Source organism: Pipra filicauda, unplaced genomic scaffold (assembly GCF_003945595.2).
Source record: "Pipra filicauda isolate LSUMZ 115617 unplaced genomic scaffold, ASM394559v2 scaffold4_size7858003_pilon, whole genome shotgun sequence".
Classification (NCBI taxonomy): Eukaryota; Metazoa; Chordata; class Aves; order Passeriformes; family Pipridae; genus Pipra; species Pipra filicauda.
This window is the reverse complement of record NW_024104643.1, coordinates 6,022,656-6,045,827: the sequence shown is the minus strand read 5'-3', so window position 1 is coordinate 6,045,827 and position 23,172 is coordinate 6,022,656. Positions and strand designations below refer to the sequence as shown.

General features: G+C 42.7%; 1 protein-coding gene across 1 annotated transcript in view; it reads left to right on the top strand.

The window, feature by feature from the left end:
* The first annotated feature begins 507 nt into the window (after positions 1-507).
* ZNF516 (zinc finger protein 516) overlaps positions 508-23,172 on the top strand; it is a 98,735-nt gene continuing 76,070 nt past the window's right edge. Inside the window, exon 1 of the mRNA XM_027746049.2 lies at positions 508-601. The gene's annotated coding sequence lies outside the window, so the exon portion shown is untranslated. The remainder of the gene's footprint in view (positions 602-23,172) is intronic.

The following is a 23,172-nucleotide window of genomic DNA, read 5'->3' as shown; positions in this document are numbered from 1 at the left end:
TTAATGTTGTTGTTTCTGCGCATTTCAATAGATCCATAAATATTTTACCAGTGGAATTCGCCAAAAAAAAAAAAAATAATAAAAAAAAGGAAAAATAAAGTTTCTCATAGAAATGCATCTGGGGCAACTCCAACCCGCATCTTTCGCAGCGGAGAAGGTACGTGGGAACCGGGGCGGCGGTCGGCACAAGCGCCACGCCGCGCCCGGCACAACGCGGAGCCCGCCTTCCGCACCGCTCTCCGCCCCGCGCTCCTGCAGCGCCCGGGGGCGACCGGCACCCCGCGCCCCAACTTTGCTCCGCGGAGACAATAGTGGCCGGCGTGTGCGTGCGGGCCCCGCACCGGCCACACCACGGCGGCCGCCGGGGGACGCGCGGCGGCGTCGGCGGCGCTGGGGCGGGCGGGGCGCGGCGGGCGCGGGCGCGGCGGGGGCGGTGCGCGGGCGCGGGGCGCGGCGGGGGCCGGCGGGGCCGCCCCCGCCCGCGCCAGTGGAGCCGCTCGGCGGATCATGTGCAGCGCGGCGCCGCTCGCATGCGGCGCGTGGTTTCACCTTCAGGGCTGCTCGGCGCGCCCTTCCCCGAACGCCGCCGGCCGCGCAGGAGGTGAGGGGCGGCGGGGCGAGGGGGCATGGCCCGGGGGGGCGGGGGGTCCTCGGGATGCGTGCCTGTGAGGGGTGGGGGGGAAAAAAAAAAGGAAAAAACCCCAAAAACTTCGCGCCTCCCTCCGAGTACGGGGACTGTCCCCCCGGCCATCGGAGCGGCTCCAAAATGGTAACTTTGCGCTGTTTGGCGAGGAGGAGGAGGATGGTTTTACTGCAGTGGTGGTGCCGGGGGGTGGGGGAGCCCTGCGGGCTCCGGGAGCCCTTTGGCTTTGTACGCTCCGTCAGGGACGTTGAGGGGGGGCAGACTGCGATATTAATCCATTAAGAGACAAAGAACAAATTGCCTCACTTTAAAGTAAAATGCTTCGGCTAAAGAAGGTGGGTGATGGGTCTTCGAACACCGAGTAGCCACTTCAATTAATAAGAGTGGGTTGTTTCCCCCCGCCCCTCCCCGATAGTATTGATTCAGCGTGTGCGTGAAATGCCCGATGTGGGGCTGTGTCCGTGCGTCCCCCCCCCTTGTTTTTTGAGTCGCTCTCGGTTCCGTGGTGAGTCGGTCGCTGCTTGATCCCCGTTAGAGAAGTACACAGTTTATCAAAGGAAGTTGGGGGTGGGCGGGCAGAGAAAACAATTATTCACATATAGACAGCGAGGAGGGCTCGGAGGACAATGTCTCCGTAGCGATTATTTCCAGAAGAGGAAAAATCGCTCGTTTGATGCGGGTGGGGTGGGGAGGGATGCAGGGAGTCTAATGTACGTGTTAAAAAAAAGGGTGTGTGTGGGGGTGTCGAGAGGAGGAAAGGAAGGAGAGAGAGAGGGAGAGAAAAGAAGAATAGAAATAATGCAGTTCCAGACATTTTGTGCTCTAAAAGCTTTCCTCCTCCTCGTCCCTCCCTCCCTCCCCCCGCTACTATCTTCGGTGATCATTAGCATAGCGCCGAGTCGCGATCCTAATGCGAATTAAGCACTTGGTCAAGTTGAGGAAAGTTTGGATGGGTAAACTTTGCTATGAGGGAAGAAGGTGGGGTGCTAAAACTGGCAGTACGTGTGGGGAGACGTGTGGAGCATGACAGCCGGCCGTTGTTTTTCCCCTCAAACCAGCTAACCTCTGCAATTAACTGCTGGAGACAAACCCTGTGTTTTAAGCCGAAAGGTGTCGGTTTGGAGTCAGCACCATTTATTAGGAGCGTTAATAAGCTCCCAGCAGCAGACAGGGATCTTCTGGGGAATGCGCATTGTGCGTGCCCACATCTTATCCTTTACATTACCCCTATAGATGCGGAGGCGCTCGGGCACTGGACGTGCAAATATCATTTTGCTGGGACTATTTTCGAAACATTAATTCTGTTCTTTATTTAATCCAAAAGCAGGGTTCCCCTCCCCCCCCCCCTTTGCTGCCTTATTGTTGGTTTACATTTTCTGAAAAGGCGACTGGTGTAACCTGTGGAATTTGAAATGCAAATAAAAGCCTGTGGGAGTTGAGGCAGAACAAATCAGCATTTATAAAGTGAAAAAGATTTAATGTCTTTGAAACCACTGCGAGATTTTTTTTTAATAAGAACTGAATCGTGACGTCAAGTCGTTGGGGCAAGATTTTTTTTATTTTTTTTTTTTTTTAATGTCTGAAACGTGGGTATGCGAAGTGCTTACAGGAAAAACAGATTACAAGATTAACATCTGTTAACATGATCGTTTATCTCCAGCCAAAAATAGGTCAGTCCTTTCTTAAGGAAACACGATTGCTGGGCGCATGATTAAATAATGAAATTAGGCTGATGAGTTCATAAATTAGACGCTGTGTCGACGTGCGTTAGGATCCGACCTGTGACAAAAAAATGTAATTCGAGGTCCGCCGGAGAGCGATGCGGGGTCAAAGTCTCTTTTTGGGGAGAGGCGCAACTCTCTCGCCGCCTCTTCCTCCTCCCCTCGCTCCCCATCTCCGGGCGCTCCCCGCCGCCCCCCCCGCTCGCACCCAGCGTCTCCCCAGCTGCGGAGCCGAACTCTTTCCCTGCGAGCGGAGAAGTTTCCTCGGCGGGGAGGGACGCGGGGGGTGCTGCGGTACGAAAGCGGCGGGAGGGGGCGGTGGAGGAGGTTGGGGAATGGGGCCGGACGGACGCCGAGCCCCCGCCCGCCGGCGTTCCCGCCCCGCCGGGGCGGCCCCAGTCCGCGGGCCCGCCCCCCGCCACCGCCCGGCCCGGCCCGGCCCCGCTCGGCCCCGGGGTGTTGGGGCGCGGCGAGGTGGGGCGGGGAGCCGCCGTGCCCCTGCCTTACCCCCTGCCCGGCGCTGCGCGCAGCCCCCGCCCAGCCTCGGTGTTGATGTCCCCTCGCCGATCCCCCCTCAGCGGAGTGGTCGGGCTTATTTTGGAAGTGGGTGCAAAACTGCCTTGATGAAAAATCTCCTCGGGCCTGGCGGAGCCTTCGATATTTTGATTTTTGTGTGTAATTTTTTTTTTTAATTTTGTTTTTTTCACAGAAATCACAGATTTCTAGAGATTTTCTTCTCAAAACCGTGGGCTGGCCGCTGTGCTCGGGGCTGGCTCCTCGGCGGCCGGGGAGAGGTCCCAGAAGCCCGCCCGGCAAAGGGCCACTGCGCTTTGGCCTCGTGCCACGGACTTTATTTCATGCTTGCTGCACTAAATGAGTTAACAGCCAAAGGGTTTTTCATTAACTCGACTTGGCAACCGTGTATTTCATTGCCTTCTCCCCCTAACCCAAAAAAAAAAAAAAAAAAAAGAGAAACGTGTAATTTTAAGCAAAAGCTGAATGGCATAACATGGGTTGATTTGAGAGGAGGAGTTTTTCTCAAGATGTGTCAGATTTCCCTTGTGTCCTCATCCCTGCGCGTGACGAGTGGGTAGGTTGATAGCCGAGAGTTTTATTTTGGAGGATGTGCGTGTCTTGATTTTTGACCATTGCTTTCCTGCGGGTGTGTTAAAGCCCTGTGTGTCCTGGACCAAGCAAGAGGATGCTGACCCTGAGGGAGGGCAGTGACCGACAGCTGCTCCCCGTCAGCCTCGCAAGTAGATGGGACAGGGGGAACTGTGTATGTACACATTGGGGAGCACGCTGTTGCTTGCGGGGCAGGTGCACGCAGGGCAGGGAAGGGTGTTGTGGCAAGCAGGGTGTGTGCACACATGCAGGGCAGGGATGGGGTATATTGCATTGCTGCACGTGAGCCAGACGTGTGTGCCTGTAGGTCCTGCTGGGTATGTGTGTGCACAGCAGAACCGGGGTCCCATGGGTGCCGCAGTGTGAGATTGCTTCACTGAGGCAGGTGCACGTGTGTGTGGCGTGGGGTCTGTGTCGCGCAGGCAGGTGCGGGTGGTAATGCGCCTTGGGTGCTGGGACAACCCCCCTGTGCTTGCCCGCCAGGCTGTCTGCTGCTAGTGGGCCAAAAATAACTGTATTGTAAGAGGTGTTTGGTATTTTGGGGGAAGCAGTGCCAGGGAGGGTAGTGGTGATGGGAGCAGGAGTTTCATCGAGATAGGGAGTATTTTGGTAATTTTGCTCAGGTAGTTTGTCTGCGGCAGCCAGCCAGGATGTGTTGTCTTTCAGTGGATGCTGCTGCTTTGTTTCCCACCAGCGTGTCCTTTGCTTCAGTCACACGAACTCACAGTCGGCCTGGTCATGTGCTGCTCTGTGCACCCCATTGTGTCCCACCTAGGTGGGCCGCAGTGGTTTTTGGAGCTTCCTCCCTGGTGAAACTGGAAGCTGGTTGCATAGGAGCACCAGTGGTGTAATTAGTATCATGGTGTGGTTATTGCAGGAGACATCTTTAGTTTTACAAGAGTAGCTGCCATAGCTATCTTGAATGCGCTCTGTACAATAAAGTAATTTGTGTGAGGCTCTGTGTTACTGGTATGTGCACACCTTTACTAGCACCTGGTGTAAAGTGGTTTTTAGATATCTCTAAAAATTCTTGCCTGGGGTTTGCTTTCAAGCCTTTAGTTCATGTAAAACTGAGTGGTGTTGAAGTGACATCTAGTTAGTGATAAGTGCTATGTGGTCTGTGTGAAAAACAGGGCATTTATAATCCCCATCTAAATTGTTCAGTTTAATATGCAAAGGTAATGCCTACAGGGGAAAAAAAAAGAAAAAAATAAAGCATCAGTGAGAATAAGAATTGTACTAAAGAATGATCTTAAACATGTTTAAAGAGAGGAGTGGTCTTTGTTAGCATGGCCCCTGTCTAACTGTGTCTGCCTGGAATGAAGCAACAGGAGTGACATTCAACTTTTGTAGATTAAAGTTTCCCTGTGACAATGACTAATGTCTTTGCTTTAAAAATTAGGTTAATCGTATGATTTTATAGTTGGTCATAGTATTGTGCTGTCACCAAGATTTAACAATAGCAATTATCAGTACAGAACTAGTCACTGAAGGAATTGAAAATGATTGTGTCACCATTCTGAATCTATGCCTATTGAATTGATCCCTCATTTTAGCAAAGGAGGGTTTTTATGTCTTAACACTTTACAGATCACCTTAAGAAGCTGTGTCCTTGGCTTCAGTTGACTGAAAAATGAGTTATCTTTAAAATGCACCCTGCTGTGGGTGTTTGCACAAGAAGAGTATCCTCATAGAAATTATGTAGTCACCAACTCTTGCAAACTTTGGGCAGTCTGTTTATTTGGATTTCTTTGTTAAGGCCTTTGTGTGCAAGTGACTTCAACAGTTATCTGTAGTTATCTGTGATCCTGACTGGTGAGTTTTATGCTGAGGTCCCATCTAATGAAGGGCATCTATATTTAGTGTGATCCAAAACCTGTCAGCTTTGAAGGCCTCACTTCTGTGAAGACTTAAATTTGTACCAAGAAATTCCAGGATTTCTCTGGGATTACATACAGTATGCAAAATGATTTTGTGAGACTAATGATGAAGTCTGTATATGTGTACTTAAATTGGAAATCTGGATTTGACTATACTGTTTCTTAAAGTCATCAAAATAGAAAGCTGAAATGCAGAGTGCTTGCATTTTGCAGGAAGCAACTTGTCCAAGCTTGCAAATTTTACAAGAAAATGTGCCCGTTTAAGTTTTTGAGACACAAGTATGAATTTGTAGATACATACCTTTTAAGCCTGAATAGGCATTCGATTTCTGCAGTGAAGAGGGAAATGGACTTAGTGCTGTTTTTCACATAAGTATGATGTTCCTCAATTGGGTAAAAGCGTCTACAACTACCCTGTAAATTGACTTGTTGCTTGTGAACCCAGTGCTGCCCCCTAATAAGCACACTTGCCACTCCCATTGCATACTGGGAGTTGTGTGAAGGTGATGCTGTGTGGAATTACAGTTTCTGTATGCAAATCTGAAATCCTTATATCAGCAGTTAATCAGCTAAAACTTACTATAGTCATTTGTTTTTTTTCTGTAGCTATAAACTTAATTCAGATACCTCATCACAGTGTGGCAAAAAAAAAAAGGAAAAAAAAGTCTCATTTATTTGATTAGTTATTTGCAATACAGATATTTGAAACTTGGAGCAACATTGTTTTTTCAAAGCAGACATCTTACATGCTGCAAATATTTATACACCAGTGCTAGGATAAAGCTGTTCTGATTCAGACACTGAAGGCAAAATTCTGTTGTTCAGTTACTCACTATAACTGCACAGAAACTCTCTGGGTGTCCCCAGTACAGTACTTGGGAGTTAGAACAGCTTAACAGATAGCAGTATTTCTTGACTGTCACTTTTACGTTAGAAGTAAATGAAACTTCCTTTCCTTTTCCAGCTGGAGTGATTCTAGTAAATATTATGTTAGTGAGCCTGCATTAAAACCTGCTAGTGGATTATGGTCTAGGTAGTTAACACTACCATGGCTTTCATTAGGATGATGACTTCATTGCAAATGTTTACTTTCATTACCTAACTGTTAGTCAGCAAATGTTCGTTCTCTTGATCTGCTGAACCTGCTTAGCCATTTGAGCTAGTGAGATCTGTTGTTTTTTTTTTTTAATGTGATGATTACTCAATGCTGGTTGTTCATTTTTTGATGTTGTTTACATCTTGGTTATCTATAGAGGCCCATCAGCGCTGTTACACACTTCGTGTTAGCAGTTTCTCCTTGTGTTCCTGAAACTGTATTACAGCAACAGCGCTTATGCAAACGGACTCAGGGCATTAAGCGTGTGTTCTGAGATTAAATTAGTGTGTGGATGGACAATACTTGCATCTCTTAAGTTGCTACCAAACTATTTATTGCCTAATAAATTCTAGCAGGTATAATAGGAGTAGCACACAGCTGCTCTAAAATAAGTTGTTTGATTACCGCTCCCGAGTTGTGAGCTAACATTGCACATAGTGCCCGTTGCAGGGACACTGGAACAGGGGCTGCTGAAGACTCTGGTCTAAACTGTTTTGAGTCATGGAGGAACAGAGGCTCTTTGCTCTTGAAGATTCAAGACTGCTTACCTTCTGATGACTACTTAAAATTAATTTTTGCTAACCTTTCATTTAAGTCATTGCTTATGGGAAAGACCTTAATTTGTATCAGCAGGATATTGCGTAGCTTAACGCTTGTTCAACAAAATCCACGTTTCATTAAGGGCTGTTGCAGAAGCTGTAGGCCATGCATTGCTGTTGTACACTTGTCGTAAACCCAAGGTAACTTAGTAGGGTGACTTTGAATTTACAGTGGTGTGTGTGGGGATGAATTTAGCACACAGCACTTAGCTCCTAATTAAAGCTTATAGTATTACATCCTAATCAGGGCACTCTTAGAATCTCTAAGAAATTACTTTTTTCTTTGTCTGCTCTTCTCCCTTTTCTTTCTTGCCATCTCACTGTATGGTGTTGGGAGCTGGCTACTCCATGTTGGGGCTGTCATATTTATGTCCCAAAGGAGATGTTTTCCAGCAGCATGCTCCAAATTGCAAAGTAGAAGAATTTTGTGGCTCTCCAAATCTTTAAGGCCAGTTTCTAAAATGATCTAGCTTTTAATCTTCTTTTCGAAGTATAACAGAAACTACAAAGCATATGTAATTACAATTTGTAGCTATTTTTAGACTCCTGACATGTTTCATTTGTAGTATAATGATAAAAACAAATACTCAGCACAGAGGCTAGATAGACAATTTTCAAACCAACAGCATCCGCTCCAGCTACACTGTGTGTATTTTCATACGTGTTTCCTTTGGTCCTTTTTTTGTTTTTCTTTTTTGGCTGGGAGTGTACCGAAACTGTATGTCTCAGTACATGCTGGGGGGTGCAGAGAAAACGAGAGCTCTCTCTATCGGGCAGGTCCTGTTGGGAGTGTGTGCTGAAAACCGGATCGTATGTCAGTGAGTTTTAACGTATTGCACAGGCACACACACACACACACACACACACACACACACACACACACACACACACACACACACACGCTTTGCTTTTCTGGCAGGTATAATAAAGGAAGAACGGTGAGTTGGCTTGTCACTATTTTTACACTGCATAGAAATGCCTGTGTTATTACGGGGATGAAGCTGACTGAATAGTAATTTTTCCTTGTCTTTTAAAAAAAAGATGGTGAGCAATGAAGTGGTGTTAGTTTTCAGTAAAGAAAGAGGGAGAAGGGCTGGTGAAAACTGAGGTGTTTTAATCACAATTGTAGCCTAATTTTAAAATAATCGTGTTTATTTATTTAAAAATAGATTTGGGAATGAGATTAGCCATGTTCTTTGTTTTTAAAAGGGTAACGTGTGTGCACTCACCATATGGTAGCATTTAACCCATATTGTATGAGCTGACAGCAAGTCACATTTATACTCTGATTTATTTCAGTGTTTCAGAATGTTCTTTTTCTGAAATCTAGTACAATAAATGATGCATTTAGGATTGTGCAATGTAATTGTCTTTAGCTGTTTTGCCTCATTGTTACAATGATACCAGGTTCATGAGTAAGCAATATTTTTCCCTTCTGAAATAATTTCCTTAAGACATAGTTGGTCTCTGAATGTTGAAATGATTTTTGGGAAGAGTTATGAACAATAGCCGGTGACACAGTGTGTTGTAAAGGGTTGCGGGGCGAGGTGTTACAGTCTCTGCTGGCTGAAACTAGAGCTGCTCCTTTGATGGTTGAGTATGTGCTTGCAAAGACTTTCTCTCCTCCTCCCCCCCCCCCCACTCCCTTCACACAGAGGTTGCTTAGTTGTTTATTTTAATGGATGCTTTCTGGCTCCCTTCGTGGTAGACTGGGAGGCACCTGTATTGGTGAGCTGGTACCATTATTGGCAGCCACAAGTATGATAAAACCATGAATCAAGTGGCTTAAGGATTGACTTAAACTATGCAATTAGGGAAATAAGATATCTTATTTTCCCTTTGGATTTGGAGCCCCTGGGAGTTTTATTTTTAGGCTCTTTTTCCCCTGTGCTATTCTAGCTATGCATATCTTCAGCATTTTAGGAGGTAAGGCTGTACTCTGGGGTCCTGAGGTGCGCAGTAAATAGGAGTTAGCCCCATACGGTTCTCGCGTGAGAACTTTCAAAAGTCAGCGGCGCTCCTCAGTGAGGTACCAGTTGCTCACCATCTGTCTCTTAAAGTTGTTTCTTTTAACCTTGAAATTCTAAAATATTTCAACAAGGTTATTCATGTGTTTGTGTGAAGTGTCTATAAGTGTACTGAAAAACTGCTAAGCTTCTAATTTCAGCGTAGTGTTTGAATGCTAATGTATACCAATTAGGAATGGCTGACGTTGTAATTTATAGAAGTTGAAAGGAGCATTAAACACCACCCTTCCGACACTAAATACAGCCTTTCCTCCTGTGTGTAACAGTGTACGTGAATCCAAGGGTCTGTCTTCCAGATTGTTGTGCTAGCACATTGATACTTCCTTGGATAAACTACTGGTCTTGTGTATTATCACGTCAGTCCCTTTGCAACATTCTGTGTGTAACTGTACCTTTGGCTGATTAACACAATGCTTTCTTGGTACTGTTTTTGATGGCTCTGTGAATGCTTATTTTAAGAGCGTTTTTAGAGAAGTGTTTTCATAACTATAGAAAAAAGCTGTACAAAATGTATAAATACTTACTTTAATTAGATTTGCTCTGCTTGTCTCTTTTTTTCTTTCCCTCCAGGTAAATTTTACCTCTGTAATGAATGCTGTTATCTTCAATGCATAATTTATATTGACATTAATAATGATAGTTGGAGAATGTTTTAATGCCAGTTTGAGAAAACAAGACAATTTATGTTGATAACCTCGGTCCCATTGAATTGGAACAGATTTTAGTAGAGAGCTGTGACTATTGGTGGTATGGTGAAATAACCCACTTCTTCTTCTTGTGGCAAGCATATTGGAGAGTTCATCTTATCATGAGTGGTACATACCAGGTGTCAAGTGACATGCCAGACACACAGCTTTGCTTCTGAATGACTCCTTCCAATTAGAAAGTAATGGCTTTAACGGGATCAGCCGAGTAATCGGAGTCTCTCAGTTCTCCAGTGCCAGGAGGTGTATATTTGCAAATGTTATTTATTTATCTGCTTTATAATGAGTTGCAAAATTGTTGGTAAATTTGAGGGGTGGTGGAAATACTATGTGGAAATTGCAGGATTAATGGTTTAGCAGTTGGGATTAAAAATAGTCTCAGCAAATTACCCTGTTGATACTGAAGCCAGAATCTGTTAATGGGGTTACAAGCAGATTGGTTTATCGGTCATTTATTTTCTAGGTTGATTAGGGATTATAGGTTGCCATCACAAAAGTAAGCAGTGAAAAAGGCAAGGATTGCTAATATTTCACTTCAAAGTTTCATGCACTTAAAAGGAGCGTGTCTAGAGCTGAGAAGTTGTTTCTAGACTGTGGGCAGCCTTTCCCCCCCACATTTTTATACTCTGGAATAGACATCTAAGGAGACTTAGTATTGTAAAAGGTTGGGTTGGCTTGTTAAAAGTCTGAAAAATGGAGCAAAAGCAGTAAAATTATCTGTGAAATTTGTGCAGACCACTAAACACAAAATTTTAAAAGCCTGTTGCTGAGTTGCTTGTTGTTGTGTCTTCCGTTCCAGTGCAGAACCTAGGGCATTTTTTAGTCATGACAATGTATATGATGTGCAGTCTGTACAGTAGACTGGTGGCTTCTGTGTGTCCTGTTCTAACTTAGAAACAAACTGTGTGTACCTCTGCATAACAAAATCTTTTTAACTGCCACCTGTATATTGCAGGTCATGTGTTCGTCTCCGAATTAGGGATAGACTTGCAAATTGGGGCATCCCTTCTGAGTTCTCATAAAAAGATGAGAACCATGATGGAGCCCTTTAGATATTACTCTTATTTTCTGCTGTCTAGCTCAGGAGAGGCTGTGACTTTCACACTCTTTGCTACCTTGTACTGGTGTACAGCTTGAGATAACCTAGTGATGTTTATTTGGCTTTTCAACACTTGCCAAGTGAAATGCAATGAAATGGCAGGTGAAGACTTCTGCAACTTTTTAGCTAGATTTGGAACACTGCACAAATTAGTGGAAAGACTCATAACTGTTTTTGTGTCCTTGGCTCTGACAGAAAATAAGGGGGAGAACAAGAAGTCTTAAGAAGAGAAATGCTGACTTGGTTTGATAGAGGAATGGAAGATACTAGATAAAGAGGAATCCACTGGAGACTGACCGGTTTGGCAGGCTGGTGAAAGGGAAGAAAATGGGTTCTTAAGATAGAAGAGATCAGGCCAGTTCCATACCCTTCTAAAGACTAAGTCCTCTTCTGCCCTTACAGAAAGCTTGTCCAAGCCTCCTGCAGGCTCTGGGACTGGTATCCAAGGATCAAGACTTGTGTTACTGGACTGGAGAGTAAGACACATGTTTACCTGCTTAATGTGGCTCTTCTGTGAGTTTTGTGCTCCTGGAGGACGAGAGAGAGAGAGAGCGTAATGGACTTGGTGAAGGATGAGCAGCCCAGGACAGTGGCAGGGTCAGGAAGTTTGTGTGAAGTTTGTTTCGAGTCTCTTGCAGATCATTGTGCAGACCCAGTGCAGGTTGCTTTGCAGTGTGTTGGGAACCTTCAGCAGTCCTGCTGGCTCAGTAGGGTTGGGAACACTGCTCTGAGTTGGTACTTCCTCTGTGCAGGAAAAAAAACCCCATTGCTCAGGAGAAAGAAAAATAATTTTGTGGAGAAGTAATAAAGATGCTCTTCACACATCATCTTCCCTACTTTCCTTCCATGCTGTTAGGGTCTAATGGATTTTGACTAGGATGACTCAAGTTTTCTTGTGGAGTCTTACAGCAGCTCTGTGAAGTTTATTGAAGACCAGATAACCAGAATTACTCCTTGTGTAATTCCACCCACGAGTAAGGTAATTACAGCTTGCGTTTGGGATAGTGGAGCTATGCCAATAGGAGGTGGTTCACTTGTAAAGGTCTCTCAGCTGTTTCACGGCTGCCATCAGCATCGATCTCTTCACTTAGAGGCAGTGAAGAGCTGGTACAGGCAGAAGCTGTAGTAAAAGCTGGAGGAGAGGAAGACAGGGAGTGAGGAGCTGAACATAGCGTTAAAGGAAGATAGAATAAGCTCATGCAGAAATAAGGAGGAGAAAATGGGTATTTAGAGAAGCTATGGATGTCCAGGAAGACCGTTGAAGGCAGAGAACCAGTTTCCCCTATACCCAGAGACACTGAGTTTCTGTAGGTAGGTGTCTTTATACTTCGTTTCATCAGAAATTACCATGGCAGGAATCTGTAGTTATCTGTGTTAAGGTATTAAAAGACTAATTCGTTCTTGGTGATGGTCTCTGCCATCCCACAGCAGCATGAGAACGAGATGAGAGTGTGCAGAGCAGCATAGGACCAGGGTATCAGAGATACCTGGTGTTTTGTCTGGTGTCTAGCATGTGTGGTCCTGCTTCATCACCAGGGGTCCTGGGAAATATTAGAGTGGTAGTGGGGTTTGTGGATAGACCTTGAGCATAGAAGAGGAGGTTGGCTGAGCACATGTGTTTGCATGTGCATGAGGGAAATTAATTTTTCTTCTGTGTAGTTACTTTGTAACAGAGTTAAGACTTGGTTTCTACTGCACAAATCATCATTCGTTGAAGACCCTTTTCCTGTCTCCTGTCCCTCAGATGTGCTTGGCTCTGCAGTCCCCTTTTATCAACTGCTGCACACTTCTGAACTTGAGCTGGTGTCAACGTTCAAAACCTGAAGGTGGCAGAGACTTGGGATGAGTGGGTGGATATGGCACGCTGAGCATGAGAGTTTTTGGAGGAGGAATATGAAGTGGAGCAGGTTTGCGTTCAGGATGAAAATGGGAGCACTCTGAGTGTTGCAAGGGCCCTGTGAGAAGGACAAAGCTATGCTGAGAAACCAGGCTGTTGGCACAGAAGGGTTGGGAGGATATCAGGGGGGATGCTAGCAGCCACCTAAGGCTGATTAATTTTTAGCACTGGTAGCAAACTTCCTTAAAAAAGGAAACAAAGAAATTGCTGTGAATGAATGGGATTTGTTAGGACTAGCTAGGTTTGTGAAAGATGTGTGTCAGCAAAACCAACCATTAAAAAAAAAGCACTTGGGAAGTCTGTTATTCATCCTCCGTCTTTTCTGTGAATGCTGTGATGAATCTGTCCTGAAAGCACATTTTCTTTACGTGACTTTTACTGCTACAGCCTTAACTCTGATTAGTTTTACGAAGAATGTGCTGGGTATAACATTTCTGGTCTCTTAAAAAGAAGTAGTGACTTTATGTTTTTAGCGTTATAAAGGAGATAAAATGAGGACTTGCAGCACTTCCTTTTTTCCAGGCTTCTTTGGTTTTGATAACTTCCTTTTGCTAACAGTCATCCTCTAAATCTAACCACATGTTGGTCAGGTAAAGGCGTATGGGAACACAGCAGGCATCTGTTTTTATCTGACACAAAGTCAGTGGTTTAGGTTTGCAGAAGATTACGATTTATCAAGAGAGTATAATTATAAACTGTTCTCATACGGTGGCACCCAGTAGCAATGATGATCTGTTGCTGCTGTTCTGGGATGTGTACAAACACATTGTAAGAATAAGTCCCAGGACTTGATTTTATCTTCTCTGTGTACATGTGGTTGTATGGATCCATTAATGGGGTCATTAAAGTTCTGCAAAGCATATCTGCTGTCAAATTAAATGCTAATAAATGTCTGTTAATTATCACAGCCCTCTTCACAATAATAAGCTATTAGAATTGAATTTACTGTGCCTTTTACTAGAGTGGGGGGAAGCCAACCTCAGCATTTGATCCTCATCTGGTGTTTGAATGGGTATACACAATACAAGGCAAAAAATTTGGACACAGTTTTCCTGGTGCTGATGGCTACCTGTGTGGTGATGCCGTGGAAATGTTTTCTGCTCTCCTCCAAACTCAGCTGATTTCTGTGCAGGAATTAGTCCTGCCCCAGGGTTGCAGGAAAACAGCACCATGGGGCTCTGGGTCTGCATCACTTTGTGGGTGCCTAGAAATGTGGTCAATGCCAATGTCCTTGGGTCATCCCAGAAGTTAACCTGCCAGCTACCTAGAAAAAATGAGGGTAGTTCTTTAGCCCTCCCTCTTTGTGTCGGTTATAGAGAGGTAGTAGTGAAAAGATGACAGTGATAAGTCACACAGGAGATGAGAGTGACCAACGAGGAAAGACATTTGGCATGCCATGTAGTATGTGTATACCCATGCGAGTACAGCTCTGGCCCTTGGGGTAAAGTATTGTTTATGGAATTTACTTTCACTTCAAAGATATTGTGCTTTTGCAAACAGCAGCAGCAACTTTTTGGTTTTGGTAATTCAGCCTATTAGTAAGAGCTACGTGGCATATGCGCAGATACAAAGCTTAGTTTTATGTACTTTCTGACCAGTGCAGCTGGGAGTGAAGCGGTGCTACATCCCGTGGACGTGTAAGTGGCATTGGAGTTTCTTCTAGGCAGCGGTCAGAAAATGATACAAATTCTACTACTTTAGGATGTTACATCAGTGTGACCCCAGAGACTAAGCCTTGCTCAGTTGCTCTGCATTTCGGTAGTGTTGCTCCAGTGACTTCAGTCACGTTAATTTAAATTTACATCAGCATATGTGAGACTAGAGCTTGGCTTTAGGTGTGCTGAATATGCGCTGTGGCGTAGAAAGTGTAGCAGGATGGCGGGGAACTGGGCTAGCAGAAGGAGATACACTCATGGCATTTGTCTTGTGCCTCTCTGTACTTCAGCCTTGTACTCCCTGAGTCATTTTAATCCTGGTATTGGTAGGTACAGCCTTCACTGAGGTTATTCCTACCTTAAGGTCATGGCATAGGATCATGTATCTCACTTTCTGACAGCTTTTTCAGTAACCCATACTGCCTTGTAGGTTGATGATGAATTCATGGCTTTTAGGGAGTCATGTCTGTTCCTGTGCATGTGCACACGCACACACCAGTACAAAATAACACCTTCAAAGCCCTCACTGGATAATCTTTACTGACATCAATGAGCACTTCTTACTCATCTGAGGAATCTCACTGACTTCAGAGGCACTTTCTTGAGAGTAGAAGTTTGCCAGTCTTAGCAATGGTTACCCAGCCTGGCCAAATAGGGTGGTATTATGACTTAGTCATCCTAAGCTTGGCATTGCCTGGGCACACACACATACAAAAATTAAAAAAAAAGGTTGGTGTTATCAGGCCAGGATTTGAAAAATATGAAATTGTTGGTTCCATATCTGTTATTGATGCTGGCCACCTGTTTAAAGTCATGCAAACAGAATACCTGCAGCCTTGTAGGTACAAGTGCCTCTTTGGCCACACATAATGATGTAGAACATTTTGTATTTATGACAGTGCACTTCTGTCCCCTTACCTCCTTCATGACATTGTGGGCTTGAATTCTCCTCAACTCTCTGTCATCTCTACCCACTGACATGGAGAATTCAGGGGTGTTGTTCAGGCCAGTTTGGTCCTCTGTACATACAGGATATAGACCTGCACGCTTTGAATGTATTTGTTTAAACAACAGGTCAGTTTTTAACAGAAAATGGTACATGACTTGTTGGGTAATGGGAAAACGAAGGCAATATTGTCATGACTGCTTTAGAAACAGATTGTTTCCTGTAGTTCCTCAAATAAAACAGAAGACACCTAGCTAAGCACTATTAAAAAAAAGTTCTTGCTAGCTGGAATAGCAGTAAGTGTAGATGAACTTAATGCCAAACATAAGAATGTAGTTTAATGGAGTGACTTCAGAATCCTGTAGTTGTTTAGTATTTCTGCTTCTTTTTTCTTGGTAAAGAGCAGATTTCAGTGTTTTTTTTCTTTTTTTTTCCTTCTCCTAGTTTTGCAGAAGTAGGTTATTTGTAGTCCTCTATAGTTTTGAGGTTATGTGTTAGCAAGCATCATATTATTAACCCTTGCAAGTAACTGTTGATTTTTTTTTTTTTTTTTTTTTTTTGCGTAGTATAAACATAGTATCTGCCTATACATGTGGAAACAAAAGTCAGAGATTTATTTTAAAGCTACGAAGGTGGATATGTGGTGTTGGCAAGAACCGGAGTGTACCCTAAGGCATCCTTATGTTGCCAGTTGGGATTTAAGCTCTTATACTAGTAAATTTTATTGTCTGGGTTAAAAGCCAAATTCATTCAACCAAATTAATCTCTGGTTCTTTTCCAGTGTTGGCAGAGTTTAACCAGGGACAAATGTAGCTGTTTGGTTAAACATTAAAGGATGCTATTGATATTTTTAACTAATATTAGAGTGAGTTCAAAATGAAAATAGGTTTTGAAGTTTTTGCATGGGGTTGCCATGCTGCCAATAACAAAATTGATCCATATTTATTTATTTATTTATTTAATCAACCTACTTGCCATGAGTACAAAGCTTGTAATTTAACACTCATCCTTGCTCTGGCAAGCTGATCCATGTAGGCAGATGCTAATGGCCCCTTGGAAGTCTATTGAACTGACTGCAAAGATTCGCTCATGTGGGTCAGCCTGTACAACTGGGGGTTTAGTTTCAGAGGCAATTAACGATTCACTATTGCCTAATTTTGGAGCTCAAATAATTGCTTTGCAATCAGTACTTCTGTTTGAAATGTTTCTAACTAGGATGTTAAAAGCAGGTAGTTTATAGTAAGTGGCAGGAGAAACAGTTTGTCTACTGCTTAAAACTGCTGTATTTATGTATTGGCATAATGTGTGTCATCCATCCATAAGTTTATGGATTTAAAGTCCTCCTGGAAGTGTCACAGATCTGCAGTACCTCCAAGCACTAGATTTAGCACTTGATGCTCAGATGTAGTTTTCATATCTATAAAGTGTCAGTATCCTTACAGCTCCCCACTGGCTGTGTTTTTCAAGACCTTGAGGCACTTGGTACTCTTCCCAAGTCAGCTGTGATTTATTATGCTCAGTCAGAGAGGTCTGAGGTAGCCCAAATGATAGCATTGAGGTTATCCTAAGGGAGGCTGTCACCATCAGGATGATTTAAAAGCCTCGTTGGATATATAATGCAATACCAGTGTGCAGGACATCCCTGCTGCACGCTGCTGCAGTTTGGGGGCTCAGGCCCCAGCTGATGCTTTCACCCAGGTACCTGAAGGACAGCAGAGCTGCAGGTGCAAAGTCAGGAACTGAAGGAGCAGGTGGGAACATTTGTTCCTGTGGATTTTTCTCAAAGCAGTGAAGAGAACGTGAAACAAGGTTTACGAAAGCTAAAATACCGACTTGCATAAATGAAAAACAACCTAATAAATGCAGTGCTGACATGGCATAGGTGAGATATTCTTGCCTGGTTGCTCCACATGCCCCGTTGTGACAGCTGGAGCAGTTGAGCAGGGTAGCATGTTGCCGCTCCCCTCCCCAAGTTTTCATGTTGCGCCTCTTATACGGATGTCTTCTGGCCAAAAACTTCTCTCAGGCATCACTTCAGGAAGCATGTTTTGACACTGCCTGCTTGCATATATGCTTAGAGGGAGTCACTGCAGGTGTCACTGCAAAGATGACTCTTCTCTGGTGTGTGGCTGTAAGGTTCCAAGGCAAAGAAATCAGTGAGAATTACTTACTCTTCTTGAAAAAAAACAAACCCAAACTAACTCTTCCTCATTAAAATGGCATAAATTTTACAAAATGTGTATCAACATTGTGTTTATCTGGGGGAAGGTGATTAAGTTTAGTATGAAACATTGGGTTTAGAATGTTCCTGGTCAAGGACATCATACTGCGTGTTTAAAATGTTTAGGGTAAACCAAAATGGTATTTTAACATTTTCAAGGAAGTGCTCACTGCAATGTTGGGTATACCCATTTTATCTGAAACTTTCTACTTTGAGCAGTTTTACTTAGTTGTGTGGTCTCATTAGGAATGTGCAAATATTAAGCTTGTAAGCAAGACTGATGTATTGAGTTGATCCTGTTATCAGTATCTGAAGACACAAATGGACATGGAATCTTCCCCACTGTGTAAAAGGAGAATAACTTTGATAGGCTTCGAAAGCAAAGTTCAAAATCCAAGGTCATTTTCAGAGAGCAAAAAATATACCTTCTTGCCCAGACAAAAGTAGAGGTGCAGGGGTTTTCTTCTTTTTTTTTTTTTTTTTTTTTTTTGAAGCACAACAGTGTATGCACTTGGGTACGGAGATGGGCCTTCATAATGACTGTGACCTTAAGAAGAGATCCTGGGCCAGGTGAGTTCCTCAGCCTGCTGTACCCCTCCTTTCAGGGAAGGTTTGGTATGGAACGGCTGAGTCAATTTTGAGAAATGTGGTTTTTTGGTTTTGTTTGGTTTTAATCCATGTGCATTGTTTGTGTTTTTGTTTTTTTTTTTTTTTTGGTGGTGAAAACCAGGTCAGCTGAGATGCATCATTAACACGCTACATGTCCTATCAAACTCTTCAAGGGTGAGGAGGAAGGGATTTGGTTGGGATGTAGCAATGGGCAAGTATGCTAAAATGTGGTAAGACCAAGTTGATGCAGTCACCAGGGTGCAGTCAGATCTGATTGTCCTGTGCTTAGTTACTTGTCCTGTGGTTACTGACAGGTGAGGCATCCAGCAGTGTAGCAGGCATCGGTGTGTTTGAGCTAGGTCATACAATACCTGATCTTACTGATTTAATAATCTGGAGAGGTTTTGCAGCATAATAAACAGTTTGCATACTACTTCAGATTAATAAAATCTGTCTCACAAAGTAGGGGGGGTTAAGATGTAATTACTCTGTATTTATATAACAGTCACTTACTGTAGTGTAAGCTAGGTAGATTATATAAACTTTTCTTTAGGTTTGTTTTTTGTTACTTCATTTTTAAAAGCTATTAGGTGAATGAGAATTTGTTTTATTTTTTTAAATAAAATTGAAGATAAAATCAGGCTATATTTTTTGCCCTGTGCATAGGATGTAACCATTGCAGTGGTACAAACTGCAATGAAAGCACAGTTCGCTTTATCCTGGCGCAACGTGGAAGTTCTGCCTCATTCTGTATGGGTCTCTTATCCTTTCAAGCCCAATGGGGCAGACTTCTTAAGCAACCAAATCCCATAAGAAAGAGCTCCTGTCCCTAATGGCATGGTGTCTGTCTTTGTTGTAGTGGCCATACAGTAGAGGACAGAGCCCGGGTGCAGGGACAGGGTGGAAGAAGCAGAGGCCAGGGATATAGCCTGGAGGTGGTGGCTCACCTCCGCTGGAATCGTTGAGACATTTTTGTTTGAGCTGGGGAGTGCTTTCAAGTCCTGTAGTGGAAAGCCTACCTCCTAACCTGTCTTCACTTTCAGATGGGTAGGTTTTTCTACCTACGCTTTACCAGAAGTGTAGGTCTAGCTGCCTCTTCTCTACAAGAACAAAATGTTTCCTGTGGCAAATAGAAATCATGTACAGAAACCCATTTTGAGTTCTCAATTCTGAGTCCCTCTTTTCTTTCAAAAGAATAGGTTTGATGCACATTTTTGTTCCACTCATTAAGTTTTAAAGGAAAAGATTCCAATTGTGCTATTCAAGACCATGTAAAGTATTTAAGCCACCTTGGCCAGCAGAAAAGGCCTGAGGGAGTTGGAAGGTAGAAAGGAAAAAAAGTACCTGTCTAGTTAAAAATACTAGTGTCATGAAGTTAAGGAACCTGTAACATTTTTATGACAAAACTCAAATAGCAGTTTCATTCCAACTGTTGATTGACACAGTCGTTCCTCCTGTTGCTGCATCTGACTAACTGTGAGGAAATGCTTGAGTATCTCCTGGTTGCTGATGGTGTCTTGGTGACCTAATGCAGTGATGTGTGTTTTTTCCCACTGCTGCCACTGGAAAGCATGTTGCTGCCTGTGCTTTTCTCCACTCATGAGTAGAGAGGAGCGAACATCAGGCTTCATCTCTGGGCTGCAGCCTATTCTTGATTAAAACTGGTTTTGCCTTCTCTTGGTGAATGGAAGCACATTTCTGGATGTTGAATGCTAGTGTCTTAGACTTCAGTTAGAAGTGTAGGCAACCCTGTCAACCTTGGGCTTGTGAAAATTGCTACCCCAGTGGGTTTTATGGGCTTTATTTCTTCTGTTTCTTTTTCAGCACTTGAAACTTGCTGCTGTTTCAATTTTGAGCATGAAATTTTAGTTGCTAAATAAAACTTAAGTTATTCGTATAAATTATGAGGAAATCAATTAACAGCTTTGTGTTTCTTACTCTTCTGGTTATGCCTACTAGGAAACTTTAAAGGAATATATGAAGCTGTCAAGGATATAAAAGCAAGAGTCTTGTTCTTGAAGAGAAGAGACTTGGATAGCTGATGAAATCACAGCCCTTGGGTGCTGTGGAGAAGTAAATTGAAGTCATTATGACATTATGGCAGAGAGCGTCTGATCTGCCAAACTGTCAGTGTTTGATGGACGTGGTATCTACTGACATGATGTTGTGCGAGCGCCAGCCAGTTTCTCTTTCTGTCAGCGCAGTGTTGATACTGCCAAGTGCCTGTTATTCCCTCGAACTATTGCACGTGTAAAAAAAGCTGCTGATCAATACTATAAATGGGCAGTTTATGTTTGGTGATTATCAGGCGCGTATTGATCTGTCTTTTGGTTATGGGTGTGTTACGTTAGGAAATCCATGATTGAGACAGTTGAAGTATTGGTAACAGATAATTTCTCTAAATTACAACATAAACATTTGCAACACTTAATAACTTGCAAGATATAAATAGTTTCCTGACAGCTTTTCAGCATCAGTTTCATTTGGGAGCTGAGTCACTAACACCCTAAAATTTAGGAGAAAAAAAAATCAGGAAGTGACTTTTTTTTTTTTTAATACGTTTGTTGTGCTTTTGTTTGTTTGTTTGTTTAACATAGCACAAAGTGAGCATTCCAAGGAAGTCACCTTACCAGTCTGCTATGACTAAATGCCTCCAAAATGAGTTTGGAAGCAGGTTCTGAAAATGGAGATGCAGCAGAAACAAAGGCAAAAGTTGAAAGAGCAAACACCAACGTTATGCAAGATAGCAGATGAGAAATGATTCAGTAATGGTTACAAGCATTCATACAAGGGGAAGAAAACCCACCCAGATTGCCACTTCAGAATATTGATTCTACACTTGAAAAATGAACTGCAGTTTATTGCATCCAAGTTGTAGAGAATGCTATCCGCAGATCCAGGGAGATGTACAACAGGAAGGTTTTTGCTATGTGCTTAGACAACAAAATAATACACAAAGGATTAAAGGACTTCTCATGTGAAGTCATCCTCTATTTAATGCTCGTTGAGAAAGCACTGGCATCTTGTAGTGTTGGCTGAATATATTATGGAGGGTTAAGGATATTTCTACCACTGTATGAGTAATTGTTCAAAAGAAGATCAAAGCTCCAGTCTTTTATTAGCATTTTCAGAAAGGGCGTGTGCTTTGTGTCATAATTTCTAAGGGTTTGGTTCTGTTTGGTTGTTTTTGGTTTTGGTATGTGATAGTGTATCATCTCAAGAACAATGCCACAATTCAGGTAGAAACTGTAAAATCTGGATGACCTAATTAGAGATTTTTTTTATTTGCACTCCTGTGTCCTGGTATTAAGTATTCCCTTACTCAGAAGAGCTGAGTACTTGGAAATCCCATTGCAGTCAACGGGAAATGCAGTAATAAGCACTTTGAAAAGCAAGCTTTCCTTGTTAAGCAGTTAAACATGATGGTTTGTAGAGATACCTGAGGTGTGAAAAGTGTTTGCCAAAATCAGTAACCTAGTTAGTATCTCCAGAGCCAGTTAACTGTTATAAAAATATTTGCACATTATTTGTGAAATTTCAGGTTTGGTCTCAAATAATTCTAAATATTGTAAGTATTTTTGCTTAGAGCAGATGAGTAGAATTTGATAAAATGTTTTGAGTACTGCCTTTTTGGAATAAGTTTTCCAGCTTCCCAGTGAAATCTCTTGATTTCATTTTTTGTTAAATCTATTGTGCCACAATTCTACTCACACTTAATAAGTATGAGTAGTTTTGAAAATAAGAGTAGCCCCACTGGACTTGGGCAGATTATTTATGTGTGTGAAGTTACTCAGTTGCGTAAGTGTTTGCAGAATTGGGTCTTGTGTAAAGTTTCCGTTAATGACTTAAATTTTTCTTTGTTCCATTCTTAATAACTTTTTTTTTAAGATGTCTGAAAAGCCTGTATTTACAGCGTAGCCCACTTTCTGCATTTGATTTCAGAAAGGAAAATCATTTTAGGTCAGCTTCTGTTCCTGTAGAAGGAAAAAAGGTAATGTGGAAATAGAACAGATTTTAGCTTTATGCATGTTTCATCAGTGATACAATGGATTCATTCATAAACTTTTAGTAAGATGTATTTTGATATTTTTCCTTTCATTGTAAAACATAGGTGCAAGTTTTCCTGGAGAATTAACAACACAGAAGCCTTAATTTAGAGTTATCATCACAAAAAGATGACTTAACCATTCAGAGCAGTTTAATGGTTTTATGTGAAATGAGGAGATGGATGAGGCTTTCTCTAGTGCAGACCACTTTAGAACACTGTGAATAATGTGCATCAGATAGTTTTGTTCCAGAAGTACACCAAAACATGGAAGTGCTAAGACTACATGTTTTAGGAAAGTGTATTCATAAATGAGCAGTTTTAAATACATCCTGAAATAGTTCCATACAGTATGGACAAGCTGCGAGGCTCAAGACATTCTAGATTTCCTAAATTTCCAGACAATATAAAATACTTCTTGTTATTAAATTTTAAGCAGGATTCACTACGCGTCCTTTTAAGTAGTTGTTCTGGGTAATACCTGGAAGTTTAATGGTTTTGGACACCTTTTGGTTTGCTCTGCAGACAAACTAGGGTGTTTTCAAAGTAGTAGTTAAAGCATACTGAACTCCCATGCACTAAAGGGTAGACCAAAAAGTACTTCCCTCAAAAACTCAGACTATAACCTCCCTCCCTCTGTCTTTCCCCACTTCCTTCTGTATGCAAGAGACTTTTTTTTTTCCTTTCTAGGTTTGCATTATTTGAGTACTTATCACTAAGCTATCTGATTAACCCTTATAGAAAAAAGCAAATGAGGAGACTTGCAAAAAGCATAGCTGAAGTTTTCAAAGGAACCTCCATAATACCATTTCTAAGACTTGTCAGCTACTTTGAAAATTTTAGTTTATGCCTCTCTCATTGTCTGCCTGTATTGTGTGTTTGTGCATGTGCAAGGATAAAAAATG